We start from the raw sequence: 16,525 nt of genomic DNA, 5'->3' as shown, positions 1-16,525 counted from the left end.
CTCTGTCCTCGGGGGCAGGTGTAGCTTTGGGGCAGCACACAGGGTCGGCTTCAGGCCCTTCCCGGGCTGGGCTCTGTGGGGTTGGCCTCCTGCCCTCTGGGGCCAAGAGGTGGGCACAGTGTGGCCCGGTGGCTGCCCAGACTCTGCTGCAGCAGCGGCGAAGCACCTGGAACCCAGAGCTTTGCTACCCACCTGCCCATGCACGTCCGGTGCCCTCGAGGGGCTGCAGTGGGGAGAGGCTCGAATGCCAGCCCCTTGGGACACACCCTGACCGGAGATCAGCGCCTGCTCCCAATGCTGGGCCCCTCCGCCCCCTCCCCCCAGGAAAAACCCCCGGCCCGGGGCATCTCAGGGCAGAGAATCTGCGAAGCTCCTGTTTTCTGCCTGCAGAGTGGGGCGGATGGCCGTCCCCAGGCCCCTCCAGGCGCCATTTGCCTCCCTGTCCCCGAAGCTCTGAGTACAGGGCCAGCTGCTCTGAGCCAGCAAGGACCAGCCTGGTGGAGGCCCTGGCAGGCCGGACACGCATCTCAGAGGCTTCACTGCTTCATTCATTCAGTCCTCAGAAAAGCGAAAGCCCCTGATGGCCGTGCCTGCGGTTATCCGCCTGTTTGGGCGACACCCGACCTCAGAGGGGCTGGGACGACAGAGGAGGGACGAGGTGTGACCCCGGCCCCACGCGCATCCGCCGTGTGGCCTCAGGCCGGCGCACCACCATCTCTGTGCCTCGGGCTTCTCCCAGGAAGCACTGCTCAGAGGACGTTGTCCCGCCGACAAACCAGTCAAGGCATCAACGAGGGTCGCGTCCTCCGAGCTGTGCCAGGACCCCAGGAGGAGCCCCTCCGCCCCCGCGGCGTCCACCCCCTGAGACGGGCGGCGGGATCGAGGAGCCTCAGGAAGCTCCCGTCTTCCCCTCCTGAACTGGGGCGGTGACACCGCAATGCGCCTTTGGCGTTTTTCACATTGTAACGTGTCTGGAATCGCGGTGCATGTCGCGTTGGGGGCTGGAACATTCACCGTTGCGTTGTGGATGGAACATTCTCTCCTGGTGACGCCCAAAATCACTGCTGGGTTTCCGCTGAATGTGACTTAGCATCGCCACCTGCAAGGGTGGCCTGCAGGGGACTCTGAGGATCCGGGGGCGGGGGGGGGGGGGGGAGCCAGCTGCCGTGATGGCTGACGTCACCGGTGCGGGAACTGGCAGTCGGGGAGGGGTTACAGGGTGTCTCGTGTGACAGAGAACGATTTCAGGACAAAGGGAGACGGAACCCCTGTGACCCGAGAGGAGGAAGTGGGCACCGCCTCGGCCGGGAGGCGCTGGGGGCCTGATAGCTTACAGGAATTATCACCACTGTTGACAGAAGGGGCCCGGCAGTGGCAGGGAACTTCCTTGATAAGTGTCCTGGCCCCTCCCGCGTGGCCTCGGGCGAGGGGGAGAGCTTTCTGGGCGATGCCCACGGGGGGGCGGGGGGGGGCAAGACCCTCCCTGGCGTTCGGGCTGTGGCGGGGGGGGAATGCGCTGCAGAGAGAGGCCGCAGGCCGCGGAGGGTAAGTTTGGTTTAGCGGGGGGGCCGCCCTGATCCGGAGCCTTTCTGCGTGTGTTTGTTTATCTGAATCACTGGGCAAACCGAATTCCTCTGAGGCCTGGCCTGGCAGCCGAAGCCCTGGCCCCCAGATCCCTGTTCTGGCCCGAGGGCCAGCCCCCCATCTGCAGTGAGGGCCCTGCCGCCGCTGCTGACGGTGGCTCCCCCACCCCTTGTGGCCGAGCCCCTGTCCTCCGAGGCCTGGGTCTGCCTGCTCTGCGCACCGGGCTCCCATCTCCTGGGCTCAGCTCGGCCCTTGAGCCCCGTCCGCCTCCTCCCTCCCGCGCCCCAGAAAACACAGGGCTGCTCAGCCCCTCCCTTGGGTTTAGCTCAGCAGCCACCTACCCCTGGGGTGAGGGCGGGGGGGGGTGAGGGCGGGGGGGGGCACTGTCCTTTGAGGTTGCTCCCTGGAGTACCTCTTGTCCCTCGCAACCCCCCAGTGCCCAGGGCTCAGAGAGCAGCCGACCTTCGAGCCCCTCCTCTGCCCTAAGGGACTGGGCCAGCCCCTTCCCCAAGCACTGCCCTTTGGCAGCCAGGGAACTGTCAGGCCGCTTCCTGCGTGGGGACTCTCCCTTCAGGGAGGGGGGCCAGGCCCGAGTCCAATGCCGTCTGTCCATCTGAATGCCCCTCGCTCTGCCCCCGGGCCTGACGCGGAGTGGCGGCTGGGTCAGCCCCTGACCCCAGGACAAGGGAGCATCAGGGCTCGGGGTGGGGGTGTGACACCATCAGCACATTTAAAGGCATTGCTCACACAGTGAAGCCAAAGTGGAGAAATGAAAGCACCCCGGGTGGGTCCCCAAAAGAACTGAAAGCAGTTTCAAAGGGGAATTTGCACACCTGTGTTCGCAGCAGTGTCACGGTCGCCAAGAGATGGAGGCCCCCAGGTGTCCACTGACAGATCGGTGGACACACAGAAGTGGTCCGTCCACCCAGTGGGCTGTGACTCCGCCTTAAAGAGGAAGGAAGCCTTGGAGTTCCCGTGCTGGCTCGGTGGTAACAAACCCAACTATTCTCCATGAGGACGCAGGTTCGATCCCTGGCCTGGCTCAGTGAGTTCAAGACCCTGCGTTTCCGTGAGCTGTGGAGTAGGACACAGACGCGGCTCAGCTCCTGCGTTGTGTGGCTGTGGTGTAGACCGGATGGATCTCGGGGACCTGTGCTCAGTGAAATAATCCAGACTCAGGGCAAATCCACCCGAGCCCCCTCACATGAGGTCCCCAACACAGCAGAAACAGCACGTTAAGGGTGGGCAGGGTTGGGGGGGTGGGGAGGGGTCCATGGGGCAGAAGGTCGGCTTGGGAAGATGGAAAGTTCTGGAAGTGGATGGAGGCAATGGTTACACATCGTGATGCGCCCAAAGCCACTGAACTGTGCGCTTTTAAGATGGTCAATCCTGCTACATGTGTTTTTTTTCTTTTTCGGCCGCACCTGCAGCATATGGCAGTTCCTGGGCCAGGGGTTGCATTGGCGCCGCAGCCGTGGCAACGCCAGATCCTCCCCACTGAGAAAGTCCAGGGATGGAACCGGTCCTCGCAGAGACAGCGCTGGGCCCATAACCCGCTGAGCCACAGCGGGAACTCCTGTTACATGGGCTTTATCCCAGTTTTTTAATGGGGAGAAAAACAAGCAAATGTGCCGCTCTCAGCTTGAGAAAATACCTGTACCCGCCTTGCTGTCTGTCTGGGCGGATCATAAGAGCAGGTGTCTCCCCCCAGGGGCAGCCCCTCTTCCCCCCAGGGACCTCCGCCTGTCCCCTCTCCCTGGTTCGTGTGAAGTACAGACAGAGGGGTCGCATCTCCAGGGATGCCCGTTAAGGTCGTGGCTCAGAGGGAGCTGACCCACAGGGGCTGGGCTGGCACCTCCTTAGCCCAGGTGGCACTGAGCCTTCCCCGGGCGGCGGGATCCCACTCTAAGAGCACCAGTGCCTGGCACCCACTTCGGGGTCAGAAATCCAGAGAGGCTGGGGACCCACCCTGCCTGGAGCCCCCACCCGGCAAACACGAGCCGGGACCGTCCGCTCGCTCACACCTGGAATCTCTGGGGAAGGTGTGGGCAGGTAGGCACAGGTGCCCTGGGCACACCTGTTGCGAATCACGGTCCTGAAGGCCCAGCTGGGGAGCCCTCCAGCTGCCCCACCTGGGAACGGAGGAGGGACCGCGGCCCGAACATGCTTGGCCCAGGGACGAGGGACTCGAGAGCCAGCAGTGATGTGGAGAGGACGGCCCAGCAGATAACCACCCCCGCGCCAGCCCCACCCAGACCGTAAAGATAAGACAGAAAGACGCTGAGGGAAATCACAGCAGGCCAGCGGGCTCCTTTCAGAGAAACCGGTGCACGAACCGTGGAGCTGAGACGTAGCTGGGACCCAGTCACTGACCCTACTACACAGATCCCCCCAAGGAAACACACAAACACACATGCAACCCCCCCCACCACCACCACACACAGAAGGAAGGGAGAGAGTGAGCAGGCCTCACGGCGACCCGGGGCCCCCAGCCCAGGCCGCCCCTCCGCCCTTGGCCTCAGGGCCCTCACGGTCTCTGCAGAGTTGGGGTTGCACAGAGACCCCTGCCATCCTCCCCAGACCGAGCCTGGACAGCGCGTCGGAGCCCCGAGCCCTGCAGAGACACCCCCCCACACACCCCCCGGGCTCTACTCCCAAGGCCCCAGGCTGGAGGCGCAGATGCTGGGACCGGCCCCGAGGGTGGGGTCAGGGCCGTGCCCGCGCCGCCAGGAGCAGCCCCCCCCCCACTGAGGAGCTTAGGACCTCAGCCCCTTCCCCCACGGGCCGTGGTCCCTTGGGAACTTGTCCCCAGTCCGCTCCCCGAGGCCAACCTCCCCCCTGCTCGGGCCTCTCTCCTCCTGCACGGCCTTCGGTCACTGACCCCTGGCCCTGGTTTTCCTGTGGGAAACGAGGGCACAGAGGGCCTCTGGGGGAGGAGGGTCCCGCTGTAGGCGGGATCCCGTGGGCCCTCCTGGGCTGCAGGCGGCCGGGGCCCTACCCAGAAACCTTCTCCCCCAGAACCTCTGCTCCACCAGGAGGACGACCAGCCCCGGCTTGTCCAGACCATCCTGTGCTAAAGCTGAAGGTCCCACATCCCGAGAAACCCGGGACCGGGATGGCTGGTCGCCCTCGCGCTGGCAGCTGGCCTTGCACGGACCACTCAGAAAGCCACGGGGCAGGAGCAGCTGGGGCTGGGGGCCTGGGACGAGGCGGACAGGAAGAGCCCCCTGCAGGCGGCCCATGGCCAGGCCAGGATGGGTCTCCAGTGGTCGCTGGTCTCAGCGGGCTGTGTCGGGCCAGCTGACCCACGGAGCCTGCTCTGGGGGGTGTTCCCTTCAGGGCCCCATGGGGGCCCTGCTGGTGGGGGCCAGGCGGGGCCAGGACCACAAAGCCGAGCTTCTTCCCGCAGGTTCTACGATGCCCGATGCTCAGAGCACTTCTGCTTGGTTTTTTTTTTTTTTGGTCTTGTCTTGTGTCTTTTTAGGGCCGCACCCACGGCATATGGAGGTTTCTAGGCTAGGGGTCCAATCGGAGCTGTAGCCACCGGCCTACACCACAGCCGCAGCCACGCCAGACCCAAGCTGCCTCTGCGATCTACACCACAGCTCACGGCAATGCCGGATCCTTAACCCCCTGAGTGAGGCCGGGGATCAAACCCGCAACCTCATGGTTCCTAGTCGGATTCATTTCCGCTGCACCAGCACGGGAACTCCTGCTTTTTTAAAATTGTTTTGTTTTTCTCTTCTTACTGGTTTGTAAGAGTGCTTTGTGCATACTGGAGGCAAGTTCTTTGTCAGGAGTTTGTACCATAAACACCTTTTCCACGTGTCTTTGGATGAAGTTCTTAACTTTTTTTTTTGGCCACACCCACAGCGGGTAGATATTCTCGGCCAACATGCTGAGTCACCGCGGTGATGCCAGGTCCTTAACCCACGGGCCGCAGGAGGACTCTGAAGTTCTTGATTCTGATGGAGGCTTTTCTCTTACGTTTTCCTTCCGTAGCTGAGGTTCCCGTGTGCTTGGTCATCTTTGCCTCTCACAGCCCTGAGGACACGCGCCCAGGTTTTCTCCCCCAAGTTTCCTGTTTCCAGAAACACTCTTCCTCGAAGACCGTGGCCCAGCCAGAATCCTGTCTGTGGGTTTCCTGCTGCGACGCAGTGGGTTGAGGATCCAGTGTTGCTGCAGCTGCAGCTCAGATTCAATCCCTGCCACATGCCACGGGCATGGCTGAAAAAGAAAAAAGAGAATCCTGTCTGCGTGGGGTGAGCCTGGGTCCGGCTCCTGTTTTTCCACCTGGGGTCCCAGGGCGTGTCCGTCACAAACCGGGGCTGCGGGTGTGGGTCTCTGCCTGGGCTCCTGGTTCTGCCCCGGTGCTCACCGTGTCCCTGCTTCTGCGAAAGCCAAGGCCACGCGTTTTGATTCACCCAGAGGGTGTGGCCACTGCTGACTCCATTCTTCTTCAAGATGGTCGTGCTGGGAGCTCCCTGGCTGCCCTGTGGTCGGGATTGTTTTCCTGAGTCCTGATTGTGCTGGTCGTGGTTACGCAGAGCAAGGCCTGACTCTGCACCTTGACGCAGCCCGGCCAGTCAGCATCCCTCGTAGAAACTCTAAGTGACAGGATTTCGTGTCACGGCTCACGGCAACCCGACAAGCATCCCTAAGGACTTGGCTCCATCCCTGGCCTCGCTCAGGGGGCTAAGGATCCGGCGTGGCCGTGAGCTGAGGTGTAGGTCGCAGATGCGGCTCAGATCCCGTGTGGCCGTGGCTGTGGTGGAGGCCGGCGGCTGCAGCTCCTAGCCCAGGAACCTCCGTATGCCGCCAGCACGACCCTGAAAAGCAAAACGGGAGAGAAAGAGAGGGAGAAATCTCAGTGACAGACACCCGGGGCGATGACACCTCCCTGGAGTCCTGAGCCCGGCACAGCTTATGCCGCTCAGGGCTGCCCGGGTTTCAGCTGCCCATTGCGCAGCCTTGCAGGGGCTGTGGGGGACGATGAGGGGCACACGAGGCGGGTGGAGTGAAGCCCGACTTATCAATTCCTTCTCTTATGGGTCTTGCTTTTAGTGTCATGGCTAAAAAATGTTGCCTAAACCAAAGTCCCCAAGAATCTCTCCTGCTTTCCCCAGGAAGTTTTCTAATTCTAGGTTCTACCTTTATTTATTTTATTTTATTTCTTTATTTATTTTTTTGTCTTTTTGCCATTTCTTCGGCCACTCCTGCAGCATATGGAGGTTCCCAGGCTAGGGGTCCAATCGGAGCTGTTGCCGCCGGCCTCCACCACAGCCACAGCCACGCCAGGTCCGAGCCGCGTCTGCGACCTACACCACAGTGCACGGCAACGCCGGATCCTTAACCCACGGAGCAAGGCCAGGGATCGAACCCGCAACCTCATGGTTCCTGGTCGAATTTGTTAACCACTGCGCCATGACGGGAACTCCTAGGTTCTCCATTTAGATCCTCGTCTGTCTCGAGTTAATTTATGTGTGAGGCGTGAGGTGAGGATTGGGCTTCTTTTCTTTATGTCTTTTCTTTTTTGTGTGTGGATAGCCAATGCAGCCCTATTTGCTGAAAAGACCATTTAAAGTATTTTTATCGTCTGGGTTTTTTGGATTGAGGTGTTTTTTTGAGGTAATTGTAGAGTCTCATGAAGCCCCGAGAAATAATCCGGAAGGATTCCAAGGGCCCTTTGCCCAGCTCCCCAGGGGTGACATCTTCCGAAGCAAGAACCGGGCGTCCCCGCCAGGAGGCTGGCGCCCCCAGCGGAGACTCCCAGGGTCCTCTCACTCGAACCACCTGCTTGAGCCCTGTTCTCTGTCCCCAGAAGTTCATTGTTTTAGAAACAGCGCGTCATTTTTAGGGACCGGCCTTTCTCACTCAGCAGAACTCTGTGGAGACTCGCTCAGATGCTGTTGTGCCCACTGCTTTCTGCCGCCGAGGGCGGGTCAGGGCACGGATGGACCCCGGTGTGTCCGTCGGTGCACCTGCCGAAGGACATCTGGCGTGCGGCCGCCTCTGGCTGTTGTGGACGATGCCGCTGCCGCTGCGAGGTGTGCATGCCGGCCTTCTTGTCTCTGGGATAAATAACTGCCTGGATGTGACGGCTGGGTTGTGCCATAGTTGCGTGTTTAGATTTTTAAGAACCGGACAAGTTCTCCGGGGGGAGGCTGTGCGTTCCCGGCGGCGGCGGCGGGTGAGGGAGCCACTCTCTCGGCCTCCTCACCGGCATCTGGTGTTGGGGTCTTCCTGGCCATCCTGAAAAGCACGTCACGCTGTCCCACCGTGGTTCTCCTCGGCCCCTCCCTCCCAGGCTAGTGACAGTGCGGTCTTCCCGTGGGCCTGCTCGCCATCTCCGTGTCCGCGTCAGAGAACTGAGTCCTCGCGTCTTTTCCCCATTTTCTAACTGGTGTGTTTGATTTTTAATGTTGAGTTTTGTGAGTTTGTTGCAGATCCTAGATGCTAACCCTTGGCGCCATGTGGGGTTTGCAGACAGGGTCTCCCAGCAGTACTTTCTCTTTTTCCCCCCAACAGGGTCTTTCTCAGAGCAGGAGTTTTTAACTTTGATGAAGTCCGAATCACCTTTTTCTCCTTCTGTTAGTGTCAAGACTAAGAGCTCTTTGCCTAAAACCTTAAATCCCGTAGCTTGTCTCCTAATTTTCCTAAAATTTTAGGGTTTTGCCTCTTACCTTTAAGTGTATGACCGTCTTGAGTGAATTGTTGCATAAATTGTGAGTTAGGTCCACAATTGTTTGGTTTGGTTTGGTTTGGGGGCGTGGTTTGGGGTGTTTTGGGGGGTGTCTATGAATACCCAGGGGCTCCAGTAACTTGTAGAAACAACATCCTTCATCCCTTGAATTTGGTGCCGTTTGCACCCCCACGTTTGTGGGGGTCTGTTTCTAGGTTCCTTTCTGTCCCCCTGATCTGCCCTCCCCCTCTGCCAGTGCCGCACAGCTGTGGCATCCGGGACGTGAGGGGTCTTGGAATCAGCTGTGCCAATTCTTCCCACTTTGTTCTTTTTCATGCTTACTTGGCTCCTCTAATCCCGGCATCTTTCCGTCGGAATTTTAGAAGAGTCTCGTCTGTATCTACACAAGTTCTTGCTGGGATTTTCTTTTTTAATGGCCGCACCCACAGCATGCGGAAGTTCCCAGGCTAGGGGTCCAGTTGGAGCTTCTGTTGCCGGCCTCCACCACAGCCCCAGCAGCACTGGATCCGAGCCACATTGTGACCTACGCCGCAGCTCACGGCAGCGCCGGATCCGTAACCCACTGAGCGAAGCCAGGGATTGAACCTGCACCTTCATGGACACTAGTTGGGTTCTTAACCTGCTCAGCCACAGTGGTAACTCCTTGCTGGGGTTTTGGTAGGACTCGTGCGGCACCTGCATGTTACTCTGGGGAGAATTGGTGTTTTTATTTTATAACATAGGATGAGTTTCCGTCACTGAGGAAGATTCTCTGGGGACAGACCCCACCACCATCCTCCATCCGCCTCTTGTTTGTAGCAAAACTTTAGCCTCCTAGGCCCTCCCTGAGGTTCCAAAGAATAAATGTAACCAAAGAAGTGAGAAGATGCAAAAGCAAAGGAAAAGAGTCAAGCGAGACAGAATAACGACAGTACTAATAGTTTAGCCATGAAACGAAGCCAAGAACCTTTATTTCCTCCTCAAGGGCTGCAGAAAACACTCTGAGCCGCATCCTCTGAGCTGTGTTGCAGGCAATGAAACTGCCACCATGTGGAAAAAGCTAACTGCCTGATGACCAGACACCATGTAGCCATGATTATGTAGCCATGACCTAAGCTGCTCTATCTTGCACAATTCCAAGAAATGGCTTCAAGGAAATGGGAACAAATCGACCCTAAAGTTGAAGATTAACTGCGCTTAAAACAATAAAGGTGACGCTGACCCACCCACCGCACGACCAGTTTCACGATGGCCGTTGGTGTGGACTGTGCTATTCCGCATGTAGCCCCTGCCTCTGCCCACACACACACCCCGAAACTCCCCTTTAAAAGCTCTTGCCCCTTGGAGTTCCCGTTGTGGCGCAGTGGTTAACAAATCCCACTAGGAACCGTGAGGTTGCGGGTTCAATCCCTGCCCTTGCTCAGTGGGTTAAGGATCTGGTGTTGCCGTGCTCTGTGGTGTAGGTCGCAGATGCGGCTCAGATCCCATGTTGCTGTGGCTCTGGCATAGGCTGGCTGCTACAGCTCCGATTAGACCCCTAGCTTGGGCTGCGGGAGTGGCCAAAGAAATGGCAAAAAAGACAAAAACCAAAACCAAAGCAAAACAAAAAGCTCTTGCCCATCCATGGGCAGCTGGGAGTTGGCTCTTTGGGACATGAGTCCACCTTCTCCCCAGGATGGCTGGAGTCTCAGTAAAGCTGTGTCTCCTTTTACCCAGTACCCCCTCCATGTGGGAGTCTTGCATGCCAGGCAGCGGAACCTGAGCTGGGTTACATTTCCATTTGTTCAGAGCCTCTTTGATTTCTTTCATCAGCGTTTTGCAGTTGTCAGCACACAGGTACTATATATGCCTTGTTGGATCTGCACCTAAGTTTTTCATTTTATGTGAGCAATAGAAAATGGTATTGAATTCTTGTACAATACTTGGTGACCACACTGGTCATCCCTGGGTTACAGACTTGCAGTTCAGGGTTGCATGCTTATCTTGTACCCTTGAAGCTTGCAGAACTGGCTTGTTAATTCTCGGGATTTTTAGCAGATGATTTGGGATTTTCTGGGTAGATAATTGCATCATTTGCAAACAGGGACAGCTTTGTTTCTTCCAAACCAGGTGCTCTTTATTTCTCTTTCTTGCCTCATGGCACTGAGTAGAATGCCCGGCCAGCTGGATAAGAGTGTTGAGAGTGGGCATCCTTGCCAGGTCCCCACCATTCTCCTCTCGTCAGGAAGTGTTAACAGGGGGGTTTCTCTTCATCCAGCTGAGAAAGTACCCTCCATTCCCATTCTTCTGAGACTATCCATGAACGGATGTAGAACTTTCTCCAGGGCTTTTTCTGCATCAATTGATGTGCTCGTGTGATTTTTTTTTTTTTTTTTTTTTGGTCTTCTTTGGCCTGTTAATGCGGTTGATTTCAGTGATTATTGAGTATTGAACCAGTCTTGCATCCCTGGAGTATACCCCACCTGACTGTAATGTATACTCCTTGTGTACTGGTGAGCTTTGTGTCCTGTTTCCTTGTTAAACATTTTTTTTTAATTTTTCAAATTTTTTATTAGAGTTGATTGACAGTGTTCTGCCAATTTCCACTGCACAGCAAATGACCCAGCCAGACACCCATATACATTCTGCATTTTCTAATCTGTATTTATGAGGGGGTTGATCTGTAGTTTTGGATTTGGTTTTTAGTTTTTTTGTACTGTCAGTTTGATTATAGTATCTGAGTAATTCTAGCCTCATAAAATGAGTTGGGACTTGTTCCCTCATCTTCTCCTTCCTGGAAGGTGTTGCACATACTCGGTGTTAATTCCTTTAAAGTTTGATAGAATTCTTTGCCAAAACCCTCTGAGCCTGGAATCTTTTTTTGGAGTTTAAAATTACGAATCCCATTCCCTTAGTTGTTATAGAGACACATGAATAATCTGTATTGGGTGTGTCATGGTAATGTGAGGAATTGGTATGTTTCATCTAAATGGTTAAGTTTCTGTGGTAGAGTTATTCCCAGCATTCGCTCACGCTCCTTTTGATGACTGTGGGGTCTGTAGGGGTGGCCTCTGCTTCATTCCCGATGTTGGCAACTGGGGTCTTCTCTTTTTCTTCGCTGCAGCTTCTCCAGAGGTTTGTCAATTCTGCTAATATTTCTCTCCCTTTCATGTCTTTCATTTGAATGACTTAAAACCCACTTCTTCCCCATTTTCCCGGCTTCAATTTCATTGTTTTCTGCCATCTGCTATTTCTTTCCTTCTGCTTTGAGTTCGTTTTGCTCCTCTTTTTCTAGGGTCTTGAGTCGGGAGCTTGGTGCCCTGATCTGATAATTCTCCTCTTTCCTAGCGTATGCATTTGCGGATAGAAAGTTCCCCCAGTCCTGCTTAGCTTTGCCCCTCGATTTTTGACCTGTTGCGTTTTCACGTCAGTTCAGTCCAGTGTATCTCTGCTTCCCCTAAGCCGTTCTCATCGGTCCATGGATTACTGAGTACTACGTTTCGGAGTATTTGGAGATTTTCTTGTTGCCTTTCCGTTACTGGTTTCTAGTCGGAGTCTGTTAGGGTCGGAGAACAAGTCCTGCGTGGTTTCAGTTGTGCTGAATCTGTTGAGATTTGGTTTCGGTCCCGGGAGATGCGATTTGCGGGCACTTACTTGGAAAGTGTGTTTATTGAGGAGTTCCTGCTGTGGCACAGTGGGTTCAGGATCCTGCAGAGTCTCTGTAGCAGCTTGGGTTGCTGCACAGGTGTGGGTTCAATCCCCGGCCCAGTGCAGTGGGTTAAGGATCCAGCCTTGCTGAGGCTGTGGTACAGGTTGCTGTTGTAGCTCAGATTCAATCCCGGGTCCAAGAACTTCCATATGTCGTGGATGTGGCCAAAAAAAAAAAAAAAAAAAAAGAACAGCGTGTGTATTCGGCCACTGCTTGGGTGGAGTGTTCACACATGTTACTAGATCCTGTTGGTTGATGGTATTAAGTTCTTCTACATCCTTGTTGATTTTCTGTCTAGTTGTCCCATCAATTGTTGAGAGAGAGGCGTGGACACCGCCAGGCGTAATTTTATATTTATGTATTTCTTTTAGTTTTTTTTTTTTTTTTTTTTTTTTTTTGTCTTTTTGCCTTCTCTAGGGCCGCTCCCATGGCATATGGAGGTTCCCAGGCTAGGGGTCGAATCAGAGCTGTAGCCACTGGCCTGTGCCACAGCCACAGCAATGCGGGATCCGAGCCACATCTGCAGCCTACACCACAGCTCACAGCAACACCAGATCCTTAACCCACTGAGCAAGGCCAGGGATCGAACCCGCAACCTCATGGTTCCTAGGCGGATTCGTTAACCACTGAGCCACGACGGGAACTCCTTTCCTTGCAGTTTTATCCGTTTTTAGTTCACACGTTTTGCAGCTTTTAGGGTATATCTCACAGTGACACATTCTCCGACGTTTCCTCCGTCTCAGAATGATTTTTCTCTCCTTTCCTTTCTGGAGGACATTTCCACTGGGTAGAGCACTCAAGGTTTTTCTTTAAACACTTGAAAAATGTCATGCTTTTTTTCGGCCCTCGCGGTTTCTGATGAAAAACCTGTCTTTCAGATTCGCTGTTTCCATAAAGGTGAAGTGTCCCTTCTCCCACTGTTTACATTTCTTAAAATTGTCTTGCCTTTAGGTTTCAGAAGTTTGACTGTGATGTGTCTTGGTGTGGTTTCTTGGTGTTTAACTTGTTTGGGGTTCACTCTGCTTTTTTTGTTTGTTTGTTTGTTGTCTTTCTAGGGCTGCACCCATGGGTATGGAGGTTCCCAGGCTAGGGGTCGAATTGGAGCTACAGCTGCCAGCCTCCACCCCAGCCACAGCAACGTGGGATCTGAGCCGAATCTGTGACCTACACCACAGCTCACGGCAATGCAGGATCCTTAACCCACTGAGCGAGGCCAGGGATCGAACCTGTGTCCTCATGGATAGCAGTCAGATTCGTTTCCACTGAGCCACGACGGGAACTCTGAAAATGTTCTTTTTTGACTGACTTTTCCAGGCCCGCCAGGGCGTGGATGTTAGACCTTTTGTTATAATCCCATAGGTTTCTGGGTCTCTGTTCATTTCTTTCCGTTTGTCCAGCCGGATCAGGCCGGCTTCTCCCTACCGGCCCCGATCGTCTCCTGTTAAGCTGGTGAGCACCTTCGTGGAGAGGTTGTTGCTTGTTGTTCCGTTTTTATTTCATTTATGGCAGATTTCAGTTCCAAAGTGTCTGCTGGTTCTCCTGCATATTTTCTACTTCTTTTCTGGGACTTCTTTATTTGTTTCGGGGTGTTCATAATTGAAGCATCTGGGGGCAGCTGCTTTGAAATACTTGCTGGCTCATCGCGCGTCCTTTCTCGTTCGCTCGCGTTCTGGACGTTCGCCGGGACCCTTTATGCTCTTCCACCTGCCGTCCTCAGTCCGCGCTGGGTTTACGCGCCCGCAGCCGCGGCTCTGTCTGCGGCCCCCGTCCCTTTCATGCTGCCGCTGGCTTCTAACTCCTCTGTGGAACATTTTTAGAGGCGTCCCTTGTCCATTGCGTGTAGTCAGTCTGTGAGTCTTCTCCGCTTTAGCCCCGCCGCCAGGTCTCTGTCCCCCGCACATCGGCTGTGGCTCTGCCGCCGTGGGTGCCAGCCGGCCTTCCGGTCTCTGTGGGAAGCGTCACTGCCTCTGTCTCCGGGGGGCAGGTCTTCTGCTGTTTGGCTCGTGTTTGCTCCGCCGTCCCTCCTGGGACACTCCTTCTGTCCTCGTTCGTCGCTGTGGAGACCATCTCTTTCCATCACAACACTGACCCGGTGCCCTGGGTGCGGAGAAGCCACCCCCTCCGTCCTTCCAGGCCTCGTTCTGGAACGTTCGCTCTGGGTGGTAACCATTTCGCCCCTTGGGTCTGTCTTTCAAGAGCTGTTTGTGATCTCTTCTTCCTCGATGGGGCAGAGGGTTAGGGATCCGTCTGGCAATGTCACTGCTGGGACACAGGTTTGATCCCTGGCCCTGGGACGTCCACACGCTGGGGGTGTGGCAAAAAAAAAAAAAAAAAAAAAAAAGCCTACGGTTTAAACTGGCGAAACCTTACTCGGGGCCACGTGGCGTGTGTGCTGAGGGCTGACTGGGGCCTCGCGTGCGGCACCCTCGCTGCAGGACCGTGCAGGTGGAGCGCCGCCGTGCGCCGGGCAGAGGGCAAGGCCCTGGTCCACGAGCCCTGCTGGAGGCGCTCCCTTCTCTCTTTCTTCCCCAGAGCGGCAGCGTCATCCTGAACACGTGGGGGCTGTGTGCCCAGGGAGGAGGCGCCTCGGCAGGGAGAATCCTGGCGGCTCGGGGGGTGGGGGGAGGCCGCTGGAGCAGGAGCGTGGGGATGAAGGCACGGGTCCCCAGCCCGTCCGGAGGCAGAAGCGGAACAACACCCCGTGAAGGTGGCCCTGGCCTGGCGGTGCGGGCACACCCGGGGAGGAGAGCCGGGAGGGCGTTCCTTGTGCAGAGCCGAGAGGAGGCTCAGCAAGGGCAGGGGGCTGGCACGCAGAGAGGCGGAGAGGGCCTGGGACCAGAGGGGTGTGATGCCCCCTGCCCCTGGGGCCCAGGGGCTCGAATCGTCTATGGCAGAAGCAGGGCAACACCATGCGCATGGCAGCCAGGCGGCTGGGGCGGCTGCCTCGCCCCAGGCCCAGCCCCGTAGCTCAAGTGACCCCACGGGTGGGGGTGGGGAGGGACAGCACTGACACTCGAGGCGGCCGTGACAGGGCCCGCAGGAGGGAGGCTGTGTCCTGCATCCTGGAGGAGGTGGCCGTGAGGGAAGAAGGGCCAGCGGGGGCGGGAGGAGGGCTGTGGGGCCGGACCGCAGCCTCGCGCTCCTCATCTGGCCTCTCAGCGGGTTCCAGTCTCCCCCAGCCGCCGCCACTCTGCCCTTCCCACTGCCCGTGGCGGGGGCGCTGTCTAGACAGCTGGCTCCTCGCCCCACCTGGCTTTTGTCCCCTGAGCCCCTCGAGCAGAAGCCAAGGCTGTAGACAAAGGGGTGTTTGCTTTCCTCTCCGAATGGCAATTCCGCCTTGGCTCCAGGCCAGCCGATGGGCGAGTCCCACCCTCCCAGAGCGGTGGGCAGAGCGGTGGACGGAGTGATGGACCGAGCGATGGAAGGAACGGTGGACGGAGCGGGGGACGGGGTGGGGGACGGAGACGGGGACGGCTGCAGCCGGCTCCCGGGCTGCATAAGCCACTCTGGGGCTTGGCCACAGGCCTGTATCTGGGAGCTCGACCTCCGAGTCTGCCGCCTGTCTGAAGACGAGGGCAGAGTCGGGTGAGAACAGAGCAGGGGTCCCGGCTGCGGGGACACGGAGGCCATCACGGAGGCTGCGGCTAGCAAGGCTCAGGGGCAGGCCGGGACGTCACTAGGAGGACACGGGGCGGGGGCAGGTGCAGTCCCAGGGACAGATTCAGAACAGGACTTTCGAAGAGTGGAGAAGTGGGAGACGGGGCGCCCTGGCCCACGGGGCTCAGCCTGGCCCGAGCGAGCGGACGTGGAGAGCCCCAGCGGCTGTGGGCCCACCGCGGCCTCCGCTGCCCAGCTTCCAAGCGCCCTCTTCTCCACCCCGACCCCCTAGGGCTTGGCTTCTCTCCCCAGCCAGCTGGACTCCAGCCCTCAGAGCAGCGATGGCTCCCTCTCTCTCTCCACGGCCCACCCCTCAGGTCCAGCCGGGAACGACCAAAGGGCCCACCGTCCAGCCCCCGGCCTGGGTCTCCCCGAGTCCCCACGTCCGAGGGCCTTTCACCCTGTCCCTCACTGGTGTGTTCTGTGACTCAGTAAGGCGCCCAGCCCGAGAGGAAGGAGGTGAGCTCTGACGGTGAAGGCTAAAGCCACCAGCCACCAGCCAGTGGCCTCAGACGAGGCAGCCAGGTCCCGAGACGCTGTCCTCCTCTGTGGGTCAGGATCCCCACTTGGGAAGCCAGCCAGATGGCACATGCGTGCTCTTGGTCCCCAGAGGCCCCCAACACCACTGCAGACACTGCCCAGCTGATACCCAAGGCCTCACCCCACTGGGGGCCCTGTGGCCCCTCCAGCCGTGCCCCCCACCTGCGGAAGCCCAGGAGGTGCCTGGGGCTGTTTGTGGGGATGATGGAGGAGGCCAGGCCAGAGCCCCACGCAGGGGGCACCCTGGCCTCCCCGGCCCCGGTGGCCAGCAGGCAAGTGGAGCGGATGCTGGTCCAGCCCCTGCCCCGGCACCCACTGCACCCGCCAGCCCGGGGTGGGAGGGGAACGCCCTTCTGCCCGGCTCCACCTGAGAC

The sequence above is a fragment of the Sus scrofa genome, chromosome 2, assembly GCF_054392235.1.
Source record: "Sus scrofa isolate SSC_HxYL_T2T_F1_AM1 chromosome 2, Sscrofa_HxYL_maternal_Yorkshire_Landrace_v2.0, whole genome shotgun sequence".
In the NCBI taxonomy this organism is placed as follows: Eukaryota; Metazoa; Chordata; class Mammalia; order Artiodactyla; family Suidae; genus Sus; species Sus scrofa.
The sequence above is the reverse complement of the archived record's forward strand: the minus strand, read 5'-3'. Positions refer to the sequence as shown.